This window comes from Oryza brachyantha, chromosome 1 (assembly GCF_000231095.2).
Source record: "Oryza brachyantha chromosome 1, ObraRS2, whole genome shotgun sequence".
NCBI lineage: Eukaryota > Viridiplantae > Streptophyta > Magnoliopsida > Poales > Poaceae > Oryza > Oryza brachyantha.
Window position 1 is genome coordinate 11,793,012 of NC_023163.2, and position 17,669 is coordinate 11,810,680.

The window sequence follows — 17,669 nt, forward strand, 5'->3', positions numbered from 1 at the left end:
GCCTCGCCGTTCCATGCCGAGAATGCTCCTCCTGCGGTGAGTTCTTCGTATCTCCGAAGGTTTATCTTTCACTCCACAGGTGTTCGGCCTGGTTTGTTGTAACTTGTCTCATGGCCTTTCTGCAGGACCAGCATCAATTCCTGTCCTACCCCCCGGGTCGGGTCTCGCCCGTGCCCAAGAGGGCGTCGGACACTCCGGTTGACGAGCCCGTCGCCAAGATGATGGCGTTCGATCCTGATGATGAACCCACTGGGATGCCGGAGGACTTCCATGCTTCGAGCCCTACGCGTTCTCCAAGTCCACCACCTCTGAGGTGCTTGAGGAAACCCGTCTTCAAGACGGGGTCAAGGTAGCGTAATTCAGCATTTACACCGCGACCTAATTAGGATTTAGGTTTGCTGAAGTCGTGTCTCGTTCTTGCAGGATATTGAGCAACATTGAGACGGCCGCCCCAACCGGTTCTAGGGACGTTCAACCCCTGGGCCCGTCAACAGCCATTGTGCCAGTGGCGCCGAGCGTGGTCCCTGTGCCGGCAACTAACCCCATCGTAGGGCCAGCCACCGAGGCAACTCTTGTGATCGTCCCGGCCACCACCCCGACGCCGACTACGGAGCTGGAACCTGCCGGACCATCAACCTCAACTGCTGCCGTAGCGTTCCTCGCTAAAGGCATCGCAGGGTTAGATGCTATCACAGGGGCGGATGCTCGTCCCATCGGCCGTGACAACAACCTGGGGGATAGCCCAGCCTAGGGCCCGAGAAAGCTGCGCCGGGCAAGTCAAGGTTGATCTGTCGGATGACTCCAAGGACATCGCCAAGATCAAGCGGTACATCGAGAAGTCGGTCAAGCTCATGAAGGTATGCTCTTCGACTGTTACCCCATGTGCGTGATCCCATTAGCCCATGTTATAGTGTTCAGGGAATCAAGGCACGCTCTAAGGCAAAGTCGTAAGTCCTGCGCTCGCTGGACCCACAGCTAAGGAACATTGACGCCCTACACCGGGATCGTGACAAGATCATGGAGTGCGCGAAGGCTATGGAGAGCTTCCTATGTTTTCATTGTTCATATGTTCTTCCTGAGTTCTTTTTCAACACACATACACTACACGTTCGCAGGAACTCCACCAAGAAAGGAGGACTGAAAAGTCCCCTCTTTCACTGACCAGACAGTCTACTGTTCATACCCGGACAGTCCGGCTAGAGCTCTCGGTTCAACCCGAGGGCCCCGACCGGACGGTCCGGCCCCTAAGCCCGGACGATCCGGCACTACTAACCGCTGCAATTCGAAAGAATTTTTAGGTCACCTATTCACCCCCCCGCTAGGCTATCTCTATGAGACTTCAACGTCCACTACTATGGTGTTTATCTCCCTTGATGTGAGCTTCTGCTTGCGCTTCGACTCATATGCGAGCGGGCCACCGAAGATGTGGTTTAGCTTGACTTGTGGGTCCTGGAAGTTGTCGTCCTTCTTGTCGGCGGGCTTCGTCTTGCTCGGTCCAGCAGCTCCCGACTAGCCTTTGGCTAGCTGTAATATGGAGTGACACATGACAAAGCAGTCTTTGGCCAAGTGGGAGGACTTCAGGTGGCAGGGGTACTTGCAATTCATGACTTTATCATAATCAGCCATCTTTGGACATTGGATCGGCTGTCGTTCAGCGACGGCCACCAGCTCCTCTGGCTTGTGTTTCTGCGAGTCCGAGTGCTTCTTGTGCTCCTTTTCCTTTCCTTTGCTAGACGGATGTCCCTTTTCTTCGTGCTTGTCTCCGCGTGAGGCAGACACCGTGTCGGCGGCTGCTGTGTAGGAGTTAGCCATGTCAAAGAGGTCCTTGACAGTAGTCCGCTCCTTCCTGGTAAACTTGGCAATGAATGGCTCATCGTCTACTCCCTTTCGGAAGGTGGAGATGACCACGTCATCTTTGATATCTAAGATGGAGTTGCGAGAACCGTTTGATGTAGGCCTGTAGATACTCGCTTTTTCTTTGTTGGACTTGGTACAGATCGTAATTCATCCTAGGTCTTTCATATGTGCCTTGGAAGTTGGCGATGAACTGATCACGAAGCTCCGCCCATGAGTTAATAGACCGTTTGGGGAGCCCCGACAACCAATGTCCGACCGAGTCATCTAGGACAACCGACAAGTAGTTGGCCATGGCCTTGGTGTCACCTCCGGTAGCCCGGATGGCCATGGAGTATACCGTAAACCATGCTTTTGTGTCGATGGAGCCGACGTACTTCTTAACGCCAGTTGGCTTGAAACCAACCGGCCAAGTCAACTGATTTAAGATTTTTGTGAAGGCCGGGATGTCGTCGGTCATGTCAGTGGCGGAGGTCGGCAGAGATTGAGGCGCCGCTTCTCGGCCCTAAACTCTTGCCGCTACCGATCTAGTCGGTGGATCTCGTCGTCGATGCGGCGTTGCCTCTCGACGGAGTTTCTCCTCCACGGCGAGTCAGGAGAGTACCGGTGTGACCTGTTTTTGGTGTGTAGCTGGGACACAGTTTGCTACCTAGAGACGTTCGCCCTAGACCTAGGAGATCTTGACGACTGAGCCTAAGAACGAGCAGCTGGCGTACCTGTCGTACGCTGTAGAGAGTGTTGGATCACAGCAGTGGTCACCATAGGTCTAACCTTGTTTATGGTTTCCAGCACGAGTAGATCAGGTTAGGAAGCTGCTGGATAATGTCGCTGAGTTGATCGGTGGCCGCACGGATGTTCTGTTGGGGCGTCTTGAAGACGTCATGCTCGTCAACTTGAGTCTAGAGCAGGTCGGCTTGCATCCTCTGGGATTGGAGTCGTAGCTCGACGTGCAACTGCGTCGCGCGGCGTTCCCTGTCCTCACACTCTTGGCGTTCTTTATCCTCCTCGAGACAGCGCTCTTCCGCCAGTCGGGCCGCCTCCTCCTCTTGCCGCCTGGCCGCGGAAGAAGGTGACACAGGCTTGCTTGCGGCAAAGACCTCTCGGGGTAGCACGAAGCTTCCGGTACTACTGCAAGCCTCGAATGCGTCTACCAAAGGGGTCAGCGCCACCTCGAGATTGGTCTCGACCTCCATTGGAGCTGCACCTTGACTTGCCCATCGGTCGGCCGACTTGGGGAAGACCATCTCAGTGTCATGTGACCCAGATTGGATCTGGGTCTGACCTAATGCCTTCTCGTCAGGCTCGAACCGACAAACTTTTTTGTCGGAGTCGGAAGAGCTTGAGTCAGGGTACGATAGTGCACCGAACTGGTCCGTTTGAAGTCTGATGTGGCTGAACTTGAAGGTCAAGCCTACTGGGAACTTCCTCTTCATGATGTCTGAGTTGAAGTGCATTGAACATCGCTGAAAAGAACCTTAGATCGAAAGAAAAAATAGCGCACCCCTACCTGGCGCACCAACTGTCGACGATTGGTGTCGGCAATAAACTTATAAGGTGGCTATCGGGCTCAGAATTCGATGGTTAAGATGAAGAGGGAGACGATTTGCCCAGGTTCAGTCTCTCGACGTGGCGAGATAATACCTTACTCCTATTTGGCAATCGTATTGCGTAGATGATTTTCCGTGCCCTCAAGGGGGTGCCCCGTACCCCCTTATATAGTGGGGGAGGGGCTACAGATATGATAGAGTCCTAATCTAACAATACTAAGATCTATCCTAATTCGGTTACGTCTTGGGTCCAGAGTACATGACATGCAATCCAGTACATACCAAACTCCTAGCCAACACACTACAGATATAATCTTCTTCCTATTCGATACCCCATTGATCGTACGTATTCGTATAGTCTATGGATACCCCCTGTATAGGTATCCCACACAATGCATATTTCAATATAGTTGGGCGGAAATAATTTTATAAATTGGGATCAACATGCCCAAGAATTTAGCAACAAATTGATAAGGAAGTTACTTGCCTTGCGACTCTGTAACAGCTTGGGTACCACTTTGTAATATACTGAAGTCTAGGTTTCATTGAAATCTAGAACAAACAATTGAAAACATTTAAAATAGTACAAAGGCCCACTGAAGTAGTAAAAGAACCTAGTTTTAATAGATTCTTGACAAAATTATTGATCCTTGTCTTTTTATTGCATAACCTGCAAAACGAATTAACGACTCACGCGAATGTGCGCACACCGATCTTTTTAACGACAGGACTAGAAAACTTCAGACAAAAAACAAATCCACACGATATGACAGAAACGTGCATGAATCAGGGATTCGCACGACAAATCAGTACTGAAACAATGGGTCGTAGAATGTACAACCAAAAACAATGACATAGTTAGCAAAAAAGGAAATTAACAACTCATTAATGGCTTTAATGAAAGATCAACTAAGGTGTACGAAACAGAGAATTTACACAATAGATATAATATCCATTAAATGACTCACTAAAAACCTAAGAGGCAAACATGATCAACTAGATTAGATTAGATTTGTGCAGCGTGATCTATGCGAAACAATGACTCGCGAGCGTGATCTATGCACGAACACCAGCAGCTAGCAAACACACACGCGAACGGCGAACAACTAGTAAAAACACGCGCGAGCAGCGGCTAAGCAGTGGTTTAGTAGGGAGAATGGCTGGGACTCATGCGCCGCAACGGCAGCGGGAAAACCCCCGCGTGAACCATGGTTTCGCACAGTGCGCCAGCAGCAAACAGCGGCACTAGTAGAGGGCGGCGGTCGGCTGGAGCAGCAGGTGTGGGGCGCGCTAGGGGCTGAGGAGGACGGTGGCTATGAGGGGTGGTCCGGCCTGGGGTTTCCGCTATTTATAGAGCGTCAGAGATATAAAGTTACTAGGAATCCATCCCCCATAAAAAGAAAAAGATAAAGAGTCTAAAGGATAGATTGCATAGAGTCCATATGGGTTTAGGATTGGAATGGGAGATGGATAGGGAGGGGAGGAGCTCGGTTGGCTGGGGAGGAGGCAGTGACCAACTTGACCTAGGGCAGGGGCATGGTCGGCTTAGGCCAGTCTCGGCGGAAAGGCCAATTAGGCCTGGGTTTTGGGCCAACTCATCCAGGAGGACGAGGAGCTGCCTATCCTGGGATTTTGGCCAAATCCGTGCGTGAACTCAGCTTTCGGCCTAAGAAAAGAAGCCCTACGGCTAAAACAAAAGGAAGACGACTTGAACGGTTGCCGATTAACCCAAAACTTTGCACGACTTTTATTTAGTGATTCCTTAGTCCTTTTCTTCTGAAATTTCAACTGCGTGTACAGTTAGTTGTATTTGACATGATTAAATATGAAAACAAGCATGCTTTTTTCATGAGCAGGACCATCAACATGGTTTTGTTATTTGTAAAAACCCTATAAATTAAACTACTTTCATTGCGAGAATTTTTTTTGAATTATTAATGAGAATTAATATAAAGTCCCAACCCAAAAATTATATGAGGTAGAGATGTAAGCATGGCTAAGCATATCAAATTAATTGTATGAAATACCCAGGTTGAAAGGTAAAAGGGTAAACACAACATAAGGCTTATAATAGCGAAACATAGATATTTCCCATAAAGCATATAATTACGAAAGAATGCGCTTTTATAATTTTGAAATGTGAAAATAATTTAAAAACGTGGATCAATATACTCAAGGATTGCAATGTATCTTCCCTTGCGACTCTAGAAAAGCTTGGGCTACCACTTCGTCAGAATCTAAAGCAATAAAAAACACTCAAATCAGTATATTGGGCTACCGAAGTAGGAAAAAAGGACTATTTTCAATAGATTCCTGACAAAATTATTTATCCACTGTACTTTGAATGGGCTTAAGGAGACTTTGAATTAATTATTTATGAATTTTAGAATTTATGTTGTTTTCATAGCTAAACCTGAAAGTGAGTTAACGACTTTTTTTAAAAGGCAATATTTTGACTTTACGTCATCGACACGAAAATGTATATGCAACAAAGTCAAATAGTCATCACATATACAAAGTGAACTCAAGTGTAGAGAATACTCAAGCGTAGGGGTATGGGCTTCTATAGCCCCGGAACCCCCTTTACAGTTACCAGAATACCCTCAAGTGGTTACTAATTGGGTACAAGGGTATTAGCATAATATCTCTAGCTTCTTGGGACCACTGTACCAGCTGTCACTAGTACTTGAGTGCTGGTCCCCAGGCATCTTACAAGAATATTCTTGGGAGTCGTAGTCAACAAGCTTCGTCATGTCCTATTCAAGTCATCCCTTGAAGGGTCTTGCTCTTCGGGCATAAAGACGCTTGTGCAATTTTCGTAGTCCAACATGTACCTGAGACATTATCCTAACATGCTTCTAGGACATATTGCTTCAACCTACCCGTGTGGCATATTGTCCCAACACGCTCCTGGAGTATATTCTTCCAACATGCTCCCGGGGCATATACGACCATATTGATCTCAGAGCAGCATGACTTACTTGGGTGAGCATGTACACGGGACTCCACATATACACACCAAAGGGTACGAATACACCCGAGCGTGCCGATCTAATTCGTTTACTCTGGCAAATAGGGTAAGGTGACCCTGTACCAACAAGCAACACGAACGAAAACGAAAAAAGGAAGGAAAACGAGACTTTACCCTAATCACAACTAGACTCATTAACGATTCCTGCTGGGAACATGGGTTCACGATTGCAGCAGCACGAATCTAGACAAAGCAAAGCGGATTGCAAAGGCTGAACAATGACTATCAACAAAACAAATTAGCGTCTCATGTGCGTATACCAGATTTGCATGACGACCCGTAACAGCCACACTAACACTACTAAAACACAAACAACACAGTTCACATGGCAAAAAATAGAAACACGCACAAATCATAGATTCGCAGGGCACATAGCGATCCGCACGAATCGTATAACTGTTGACGCCGAAAATGACAATCAACGGTCACACCCGTAGGTCTGGGAATCAATCTTAGACCATTCCAGTGCAGGACCTAATTCATAGAAATACTGGGCGTGCCAGTCAGTTTGGTCATGTAACTGACAAGATAATCATGAAAAACAATTAACCCTGAAATCGCTATCGGCTGGATAGCCAATACCGTCCCAGGACCTTAGCCGATAGACTAGACGATCGGCTTTATAGGAATTTTATGATATCAATTATAAACATACCTAATCGGCTAAGTCACAAGCAAGATAAATACTAGATAAGCCAACTAGCGAGTTAATCTTAAAAGATCGGACTCAACCGAGACAGTCTTAAGATTAATCGGCCGATCGGACTGCTCCACCATTTATCATCCGCTATATTGTTAGCCGATGTAAGACTAAGCACAGAATTCATATAGTAAACTGGAAGGCTACAGTAATTGCTCGCATAAGATAATATCAACCAATGACATGTACGCCCACACCAGATCTAGAAGATCAAACCTAATCGAGACAGTACAGATCTAAGCATAACCACACATGACATCAGATAAATATTATAGCACATGAATAATAAGATACCACAGCAGCGTAATTCACCAACTAATCTATTAAACTCAGCCGATCGGACAAATTTCCATAGATAGATTATACCAAACATACATAGGTCAGACCTAACCGAGACAGTACGCAGTTTGGCATAATATAACGATAAAAACATGAAGGCCAGTAAGATTGATAAATCAATCAATGAATTACTCAAGATAACGCTGGCTAGAACTCCAGCAGTAAGCCCTCAGCCCAACCTGACAACATGAACCAAGCAGACCTAATTGATCGGACTGAACCGAGACAGAATTAGATCAACAAGACTCACACAAACAGATTAGACAGAAGAACTTATGAGAACTTGATCGAGAATTACCATTACCTCAAACCAAAATAGATTAAAATAATGATAAAACTCAGCCCGCCGATCAACTAAACAGAAGATCAGATACAACCGAGATAGTTCTGCCTTAATTGATCGATGGGTTTTGACGAGCTAGCACTTACATTGCGAAGCTGACAAACCCCGCGCCGAAAGGTCAAGCAAGTCGAAGATTTGAGGCGATGCGCCAAGTTAAATTGATCGAGAGATATCTTACAAAGATCCCGAGCACCTATATTTATAGCCCCGAGAGATAACTAACCGGATAAGAATCCGCTACCAACCAACTTTACATTATTCGGACTCTAATTGAACAACAGAATCCTAAACCAACTTCAACATAAACCCTAACTAATCTACACGGACTCTCGGTTAAACACCGAACCTATCTCTAACCTTCGGGCTCCATCGGATTCCCATCCTTGTCCGATTCTGACTCGATCGGCTACAATCCCTTTGCGTCCAACCTCCTGTCTCCAGCCGATTCGAGCTTTCTTATCCGATTCGATCCTTAACCGCGTTTCAATCAATAACGCCCATTTGCCAAAATCTGGCGTTAACACATGCCCCCTAATTTCGGAATAATTCATTGTTCCGAAATTTCCTCTTTTGTATTCCTCATGTCGTAATGGTACAACCCAACGGATCCTATGTTTTGGCGCACTGTGCTAACAGCTCTTTTCCGCCCGCATGCTCTATAAAATCCCACTTTCTCTGGGGTGAGGCACTTTTGCCACTGCATTCTCCCGCTGCTCAATCCTTTGCGCCCCACACTCCTGCACCCTGCGCGCCCACTGCCCCTCGGGTTCATCCTCCTCGCGGGACCGCCAAGTTCACCGTCACCGCACCGTGAAGCGCTTCGACCCCCATCGCATCAACCTTCCACCAGCATCAATGGCATCCCCCAGCTCATCGCCGGACACCCGTACAAAATCCCGAAAATAAGTTCTCCCCTTTGTCCCATTTTCGCCTTCCGCCACTGAATGCCTTGTTTTCTGATTCTAGGGTTTACTTTTAGTGAAATTTCCTTACGCCCTATCATTGATCGGGCTTTTTGCACCGTTTTCTTTTCAGCAACTCAAAAACCAGTTCAGGATTCCTAGCCCAAACCCTAGGTTTTATTTTCTTGGTCCCATGGGAAACCCTGATCCGACAGATATTATTTGCTCCGAAGCCAATCGGATCACTTTTAAGAATGCCCAATTAAATACTTTCGATTGGACCCAGTCCTTTAGATCTTTTCCTACCACCTTGACTGGTTGGAGAGACTGGTACAATCGGATGCATAAGAGCTATGGTGTTCAGTGGGAAGAACTGGACATCGACCATTGTATAGGGCTAAGCCTATCTGAAATGGAGAAGCATGAACCACTACTGGCCGCTGCCTCTTACTTCTGGTCCAATGCCTTAAACGCCTTTGTATTTGGCCATGGAATTCTCACCCCCACTCTTATGGATGTAGTGATGCTGACAGGTTTAAACATTATGGCCCCTGTAAACCCATTAAACCTGAGAGGTACCTTTCAGCATCGACTGTAAACCAAAAACGTGGGAGCTTCATCAGGGTACATTGCCTCCCATCGCAAGAGTTCTGGGACAGCCGACCACAGGGAGCACAGCGCCTTCCTAAATCTCTGGCTAGAGAGATTTGTATTCTGTGGACAGACCTTGGGTCCGACGACCAATTTTGAGAACATCGCAGAACATCTAGCCGATGGAAACCCTTTACCTCTTGGTCAATACATGCTTGGGGCAGTGTACCACATGCTGCACCAAGTTTCCTCCAAACTTTCCATTGGCCAGCCAGTTTGGTCATGTAGCTGGACCATGGTGGTTTCTCTAATTATGGCTTCGACTATATCTTTCCAGAGTCCTGGAGTTGTCGGCTTTTAGCCAATGCAGCTTCCCCTCACTATCATTCCTGGAATCAGAGCCAGCAGAGACACGGAGATGTATATCTTATGGAGAAATCATCTCTTCCTTCCTGGGTCACCGGATGTCAACTGTCCGATTGGCACACATCTTCAAATTGTGTTACCTTGGCCCTGACCCCAATGCGCAGACTTGGTTTGCCTATCCCGACTCCAAAGAATACGAAGTCCCGAGTATAGTCAGGCTGGAAGAAGTATTGACAGACAAGTGCTCATCGGAGAACCTTTCTTTTGCCTGCACCCCATGCTTGGTGCCAGTGAGCATCCACGCTGGACGATCGGCCAGTCCAACCTATAAATTCTATCACCCGGCCCTCGCAGCCCGTCAGCTAGGATGTGGTCAGCTACCGGCCAATTTGTCCTTCCTCGGGAAAATTGAAATGAGGGGTCACGTGGCTTCAGCTTTAGAATTTGACAGAGCCTCAAGAATTGCCGCGGTTAGCCCATTTGGATCAATAACCTCCTTTTCCTTTGGGAACGCTATTCTGGATGCTTATGCTGGATGGTGGGAGGAGTTACACCAACACCTCTTCTCAACTGCAGTCGGCTTCTTTTGTAATCGAATGATTCCGATTACGAATACTCCGCTTGCGAGGTAATTTTCCATGCAAAGTTTACTATTTTCTTCTAATGCACTTTCGCCATTACTAACCTTTTCCCAACATGCAGCCTACTCATGCGGTTCCCGCCATCAGCCGGAGTGGTTGGGCGATCGAGTATTCAACCTCGATGCTGCCAGCTCTGGGTCACGGTACTCCTTCCCCATGCGAGTTTATCAAGAAATTCTCAGGGTCACCAAGTCCAGCAAAAAGGTCGATTAGAAGCAAAAATGTTACCCTGGCCCGGAAGAAGAAGAAAGCCAAGACAATGCCAGTAGCTTTGCTGATCCTAGCATCATCGGCCGAACTGGACGCCGCCATTGACGCTGCTGCCGATAAACTCTCCGATATCGAGATTCGCCAGCATGTGATTACTTGTCTTTTTCCCTCTCTACAGGAAATAGCCTTATGACACATCCTTACCTCTGCGTTTTGTCGATTGTATTGCTAACTCTGTTTCCCGCAGTCTCCCGTTAAGCCATCGGCCGATGCTACCCTGGTGTCGCCCACTGCCGACGACCCGGCTCCTACTACCGTCATACCGCCAGTGCCACCGAGTCCGGCCTCACCATCTGGCCCATCTCAAAAATCCGACACGAAGCGAAAGAGGGTGGCCCATCAGTCTCCTCGGCCGGGTACTTCTTCTACATAGGTAACTACCTGATGATTCTCTCATTAACTAATCTTGTGTTTGCGGCTAACATCCTATTCCCTTGTGACAGCTTCCCGATGCTTCCAGTTCGCCGACTGCACTAGCTGATGCCGATCCTACAGCGGCCATCATAGAGGAAGTTCTTCTGCCTGCTGGCACATCTACCCAACCGGCCGACGCTGCCCCCGTGGCACAGGTAAGCTCTGAGCTCATCTTCTCGCCTTATCATTGCCCTGGCTCATCCATCATTTTCATTTTAGGACTTTGATGTCGCCTAATATTTAGACCCATCTGAGGCCGACGTAGATGAGCCCGTTGATCTGCCAGATGATATCCGACTACCGCTTCAAGACATCCTGGCCAGATTGGACTACCCAATCGACTCGTTGATCAACGATGCTGGGCCGATTAGGTCCAGAATCAAAGAAATCCAAGATCGGTTGCCTGACGACCTAGTGGATGCTATAGCCCCTGCGTGTTACATTGAGTCCCACCGGATTCCTGTGCTCCGGGCACGACAGCGGGTCGCAGATCGTGCTTCCCAGGCCGTTGTTCAGGCGCGGGTCCAGGCAGACCGAGACCAAGCCATAGCCGAGAAGACCAAGTTAGATGAACTTCAATCGGCTGAACCGGGCATCTTGGCTTGTATGGAGAGATTGAGGGCGGGAAAGGCTGAGCTAGAGGCGCGGCTAGCCAAAGTTACTGAGAACTTATTGGCCGAGGAGCGAAGACTGGCAGACCTTCCAACGGTTGTGACTGCTCAGGAAGGTGTCCTGAAATCTGCCATCCAAACCACCATCCGTAGCCACCGATCCATGAAAGCAGTCCCTGGCACCGACATGACGATCTGAAGATAATTCAAAACGCAGATGACGTCCGCCTGCGTGCGATCACCGCCCTTAACAAATACTTGGGCTTTCCTTGTCCTTACTTTTGTGATCGGCTTGTCAGCATGACTTGATATTTCTGTTGGCTTCCTGGCAACTTTTGTCTTGGTTGATACAACTTCTGCTTATTACGACATGACTTTTGTCCTATGTTGATTTGTGATGAATTTTAGACTAAGGGCGCTGTATTGACAACAGCCATCTTGAGGCGATACTTGATTGTATCGGCTTCCAGGTTGATCGGCTTCAGCCGATCAAGCGTTTATCCATACGCTCAAGTAGTACTTCTTTAGGTATTTTATGTTTAGAGCTCTCCTGAACACTTCTCCATCCAATCCCTCTAGCATATATGCGTTTCCTGGGGTGCACTTGTGAATCCAAAAAGGGCCTTCCTAATTCGGCGACCACTTGCCGAAGACGTTAGATCCGATTGGCAAGCCTAGCTTCCATACCAATTCACCTTCTTCAAAAATTTTCGACTTGACTTTCTTGTTGTAGTGTCTGGATATTCGAGCTTTATTTTCTTTTATTTTCTCTAGCACCCTGAACCGGTATTGGGCGACTTCTTCTGACTCATCCATCATGAGATTATAGTATTCATCGACTGTCAACTGGTCTTGCAACATCAATCTCCTAGAGCCAATGTTATTTTCGCATGGGAGCACTGCCTCATGCCCATATACCAGTTGATAGGGTTGGACCTGGATGGATCCATGGCAAGCCATCCGATAAGCCCAGAGCCAATCGGCTAGCGAGGTATGCCATCTCCTAGGCTGCTCGGCTATCTTTCTTTTTATTAACTTGATCAAGCTTTTGGTTGAAGCCTCTACTTGTCCATTGGCCTGAGCGTAATAAGGAGATTAGTTGAGTAGTTTAATTCCAATACCAGCGACGAATTGTTGGAATTCTTCCGAGATAAATACTGATCCTTGGTGTGTGGTTATTGTCTGAGGAATTCTGGACCTGTATATGATGTGTTCATTTATGAAATTTATCACGTCGACCGAAGTTACTCTCTTGAGAGGTATGGCTTCGACCCACTTGGCGAAATAATCTGTGGCCACCAGTATGAACTTATGTCCTTTGCTTGACGGGGGATATATCTATCCGATCATATCGATGCCCCAACCTCTGAATGGCCAAGGTTTGATGATCGGGTTCATCGCCGATGCCGGAGACCTCTGTATGTTGCCGAACCTCTGACAGTCCTGACAGCTCTTGTAGTATGTAAAACAGTCTTCCAGCATGGTCGGCCAATAGTACCCCACTCTCCGCAACAACCACTTCATCTTGTAGGCCGATTGATGGGTACCACATATGCCATCATGCGCTTCGCACATTACCACTTTAGCTTCCTCTTTGTCCAGCCATCTCAGCAGCACACCATCAATCGTCCTATAATATAGCAGATCTTCGAGTAGCACATATTTGAGCGCTTTGTACCAAATTTTCTGGTTGGCCGATGATGACGGATCTTTTAGATAATCGATAATCTCTTGTCTCCAGTCATTGGCTTTTGCGCACAATATGCTGGCTCCTTCTATCAGCTCTGTTTGCGTTATTTCTGCCTTGGTTTCTGCATTCATCGGCCGGTAACCCGATGCCCCTTGGGCGAGAGAATATGCTTCGGTGTTCTGCTCTCGAGGAATATGGGTCAATGTGACCTGCTTGAAGTCTTCTAGTAATTCTTTAGCTGCTTCATGGTAGGTTCTAAGGACATCATCTCTACACTCGTGCTCCCCAGATAGTTGTTTGATTACCAACTGGGAATCTCCCATGACTTCGACTAGCTCAGCGCCTATTTCTTTCAGTAGCGCCAACCCTTTGATCAGTGCTTCATATGCGGCCTAGTTATTGGTCCGATATGGCTTGATCATGTATGTGAACTCGAAGCATGTCCCCCGAGGCAAAATTATCATCAGGCCAATGCCGCACCCATGCTTGCAAACCGATCTGTCGAAGAATACTGTCCAAGGTATAATTTCAACGTAATCGGCTTCCTTGTGGTGTTTGACTATGAAGTCAGCCATTACCTGTCCTTTCACTGCTTTGGCCAACTCGTATTTTAAGTTGTATTCTGTTAATGCCAGAATCCATTTACCCATCCTGCCTTTTAGAACCAGGGCCCATAACATATATTTTATCACATCGGCTTTGCACACAACTGTGCATTCGGCTGCTAGCAGGTAGTGTCTTAGGTTGGTGCATGAAAAGTACAAGCACAGGCATAGTCTTTCGACTTCTGGGTATCTGCTTTTGGCATCTAACAATTTTTTACTCAAGTAATATACCACCCTTTCTTTACCGTCTACTTCTTGGATAAGTACTGAGCCGATAGTCTTCCAATCGGCCGATAAATAAAGTTTGAAGAGTACCCATTTTTTGGGTGGCATAATAACTGGAGCGTTTTTCAGGTATTCTTCAATCGTGTCGAACGCCCTCTGGTGACTCTCCCCCCACGAGAATTCTTGATCGGCTTTTAATTTCAGCAAAGGAGAGAAAGGTTCAATTCTCCCGGATAGGTTTGATATGAATCTCCGGATGAAATTAATCTTGCTGATCATGGATTGTAATTTTGTCTTATTTTCTGGTGGTCGTGTGTCGTTTATCCCTTGGAGACATCCCTGGGTTATCTCGATTCCTTTCTCGTGCACCATGAACCCTAGGAATTCTCTGGCCGAGATGGTGAAGGCACACTTGGTGGGATTCATCTTTAACCCATACTGCCTTGTTCTTTCCAATACGCGCCGCAGGTTACCCAGGTGTTCGTCCACTGTTCCAGACTTGACCACGACATCGTCTATGTAGATCTCTACCAGGGAGCCGACTAAATCATGGAAGATGTAATTCATGGCTCTCTGGTAGGTTGCTCTGGCACTCTTAAGTCCAAACGTCATGACGACCCATTCAAACAAACAGATTGCCCACGGGCATCTAAAAGCTGTTTTGTGGATGTCTTCTTCTGCCATGAATATCTGATTGTAACCGGCGTTGCCATCCATGAAACTTATCATCTTGTGCCCTAAGGCTGCGTCTACTAGCTGATCGGCTACTGGCATTGGGTATTCATCCTTGGGAGTTGCCTTGTTTAGATCTCTGAAATCCACGCAGACCGGCAGCTTGCCATTCTTCTTGAGCACTAGGACGATGTTGGATACCCACTCTGCATACCGACAAGGCCGGATGAACTTGGCATCAAATAATCTTGTGATCTCTGCCTTGATCGGTTCATACATGTCGGGTTTGAATCTTCTTGGTGGTTGCTTGAAGGGTCGATAGCCTGGTTTAATCAGTAGCCGATGTTTGACGATCGATCGGCTCAATCCTGGCATCTCATGATATTCCCATGCAAAACAATCCACATACTCTTTCAATAATTTTATTAATTCTTCCTGGAATTCCGGGGTCAAATTTGCACTTATATATGTCGGTCTTGGCCTATCTCCAGGTCCTACGTCTATTTTCTCTAGCTTGTCGGCCGATATAAACCCCTGGCCTAGTTTGTCATCTAAGTCATCTACCGCTCCGGTCGGCCGACATAAACCCTCGACTAGGGTTTCCCGGAGATGCACTCATAGCCTTCCGCTTCCTAGGTGGGAAGGTCTGTTGTGGCTATGTTCACCAATCGATCGGCTGGAATTGTCTCCACTTGATCGCCGTGCCACTGTATCAGGCTTTGATGCATGGTGGAGGGAATGCAGCAGTTAGCGTGGATCCAATCCCGACCGAGTAGCAGACTGTAGGATCATTTTCCATCAATGACGAATAACGTGGTCGGGAGCGTTTTGCTTCCGACTGTGAGTTTCACGTTGAGGCATTCCTTGGCTTCTGAAGAGTTGCCCTCGAAGTCTTTGAGCATCATGTTGGTCTTCATGAGATCTTCGGGGGTTTTGCCTAGCTTACGGTAGGTGGAGTATGGCATTAAATTCTCCGCTGCGCCCCCATCAACTAGCATCTTTGCCATCGGCTTTCCATCGACATGCCCCTGGATATAGAGCGGTCGAAGGTGCCGATGGTCCTTCTCGACCGGCTTCTCGAAGACGGCTGGCTGCGAGGGTAGCACGAGTTGAGTTGTCGCCTCCTGTATCTCGTCTACAGTCCAATCGGCCCTGAATTCTGCTAGTAGAATCACCACCATGCTCACATTGGCCGATGGCTTGTGGACCTCTGACTTGATGCGCCATTCTTTGCATGTCTTCTTGGGTGCCGGCGACTGTTCTTCATCTTGCTATTGTTGAAGCTCGCGTTGGCGAAGTCACTGCAGCCGTCTTTTCTGGTTTTTAGTGAACAAACCGCTAGGACACCACTGATTAGGCTTCATCAGCTGCTCTTGATCGTCGTCATAGTACTGTCTGATCCCTTCCTCGTCGAAACCTGCATGGTCCTGTTCTCGAGGGCCTAGCCTGTCGTGTATTGACACATGGCGTCGTGGTGGCGTGCTTCGCCTCCTGGAGCGTGGTTGTCGGCTGGTGTAGCTTCGGGATTGCATTCCGGGCAGTCCTCTCTAGATGGCGGCAGTATCTTGTCATCTCAGTAGTATTGGAAGAACGGGCAATCCCAATGATCGTCATATCAGGATGGCCCGCTATGCCTTTGGTTTCTTTCGAACCGCCGATGGTACCTGTTCATCATTGAGGTGGATGTGATATCGTTGGTACCTGCACGTCTCCTTGAGCTGTTGCTTGACCCATAGCCTAACTCGGGATGAACCATGTTGACGGGAAACGGATGCCCGTCTATTTTCATCAGCTTCTTGGTTTCCTCGAACTTGATGGGATCCTGCTCGACTGCCATTTGGATGTGCCGACGGAAGATCTGGCAATCATTCGTGTGATGGGAGATGGAGTTATGCCATTTACAGTATTTCTTCTTTTTCAACTCCTCAGCCGATGGTATGACATGTCCTGCCGACAGCTGGATATGCTTCTCTTGTAGCAGGAGGTCGAAGACTTTGTCGGCCTTATTGACGTCGAAGTCGAACTTCTCCGTCTCTTTCACTCCCTTGACCCAAGGGTAGTTCATCGCCTTCTTGTTCCTAGTCCATTCTGCCAGCCCAATGTCGGACTCTTCGACGTCAGAGTCCGACGATTCTTCGGCTAGATAGGCGACGCGGCGTTGGAACTTATCTTTCCTGGCCTCCTGGTAACGGATCTCATGAGCCGATACCTTCTGGACGAGGTGAGCTAGACTCTCGAACTCCTATGCCGAGAACTTCTCCCTGATCTGGCCAAGCAAGGCCTGGAATGCTAGCTCGGCGTGTTGTTGATCGCTAAAGTTTAGTCGATAACATCGGCTCCTCACGTTGCGGAATCTTTGGACGTAGTCATGGACCGATTCATCCGGCTTCTGCCTGACCGTAGTGAGATCGGTCAATGTCATCTCCTGTACTCCTACAAAGAAATACTTGTGGAATTGTTTTTCAAGATCGGCCCAATTCCTGACCGAATTTGGGGGTAGAGACGAGAACCAGGTGAAGGCTGATCCCGATAGCGAGAGTGGGAAGAAGCGCACTTTTAGTGCATCTTCAGCCGATACCTCGCTGCATTGAGCTAGGAATCGGCTAACGTGTTCGATGGTCGACGTACCATCTTGTCCCGATAACTTGGAGAAATCCGGTACCCTGTACCAATGAGGTAACGACACCCTCTCAAACCACTTCGTGTATGGGCGCCGATACATAGTTGTTTGTTCTTTCGGCCTTAGGCCGAAACGTTCCTGCATGACCTCTGCAATGTGGTCTGTCCAGTCTTCATCCCTGAACTGGCCTCTAGGAACCGAGTTAGGCTGTCGGAACTGGTTTTCATACATCGGCTCTTGCCGATGGG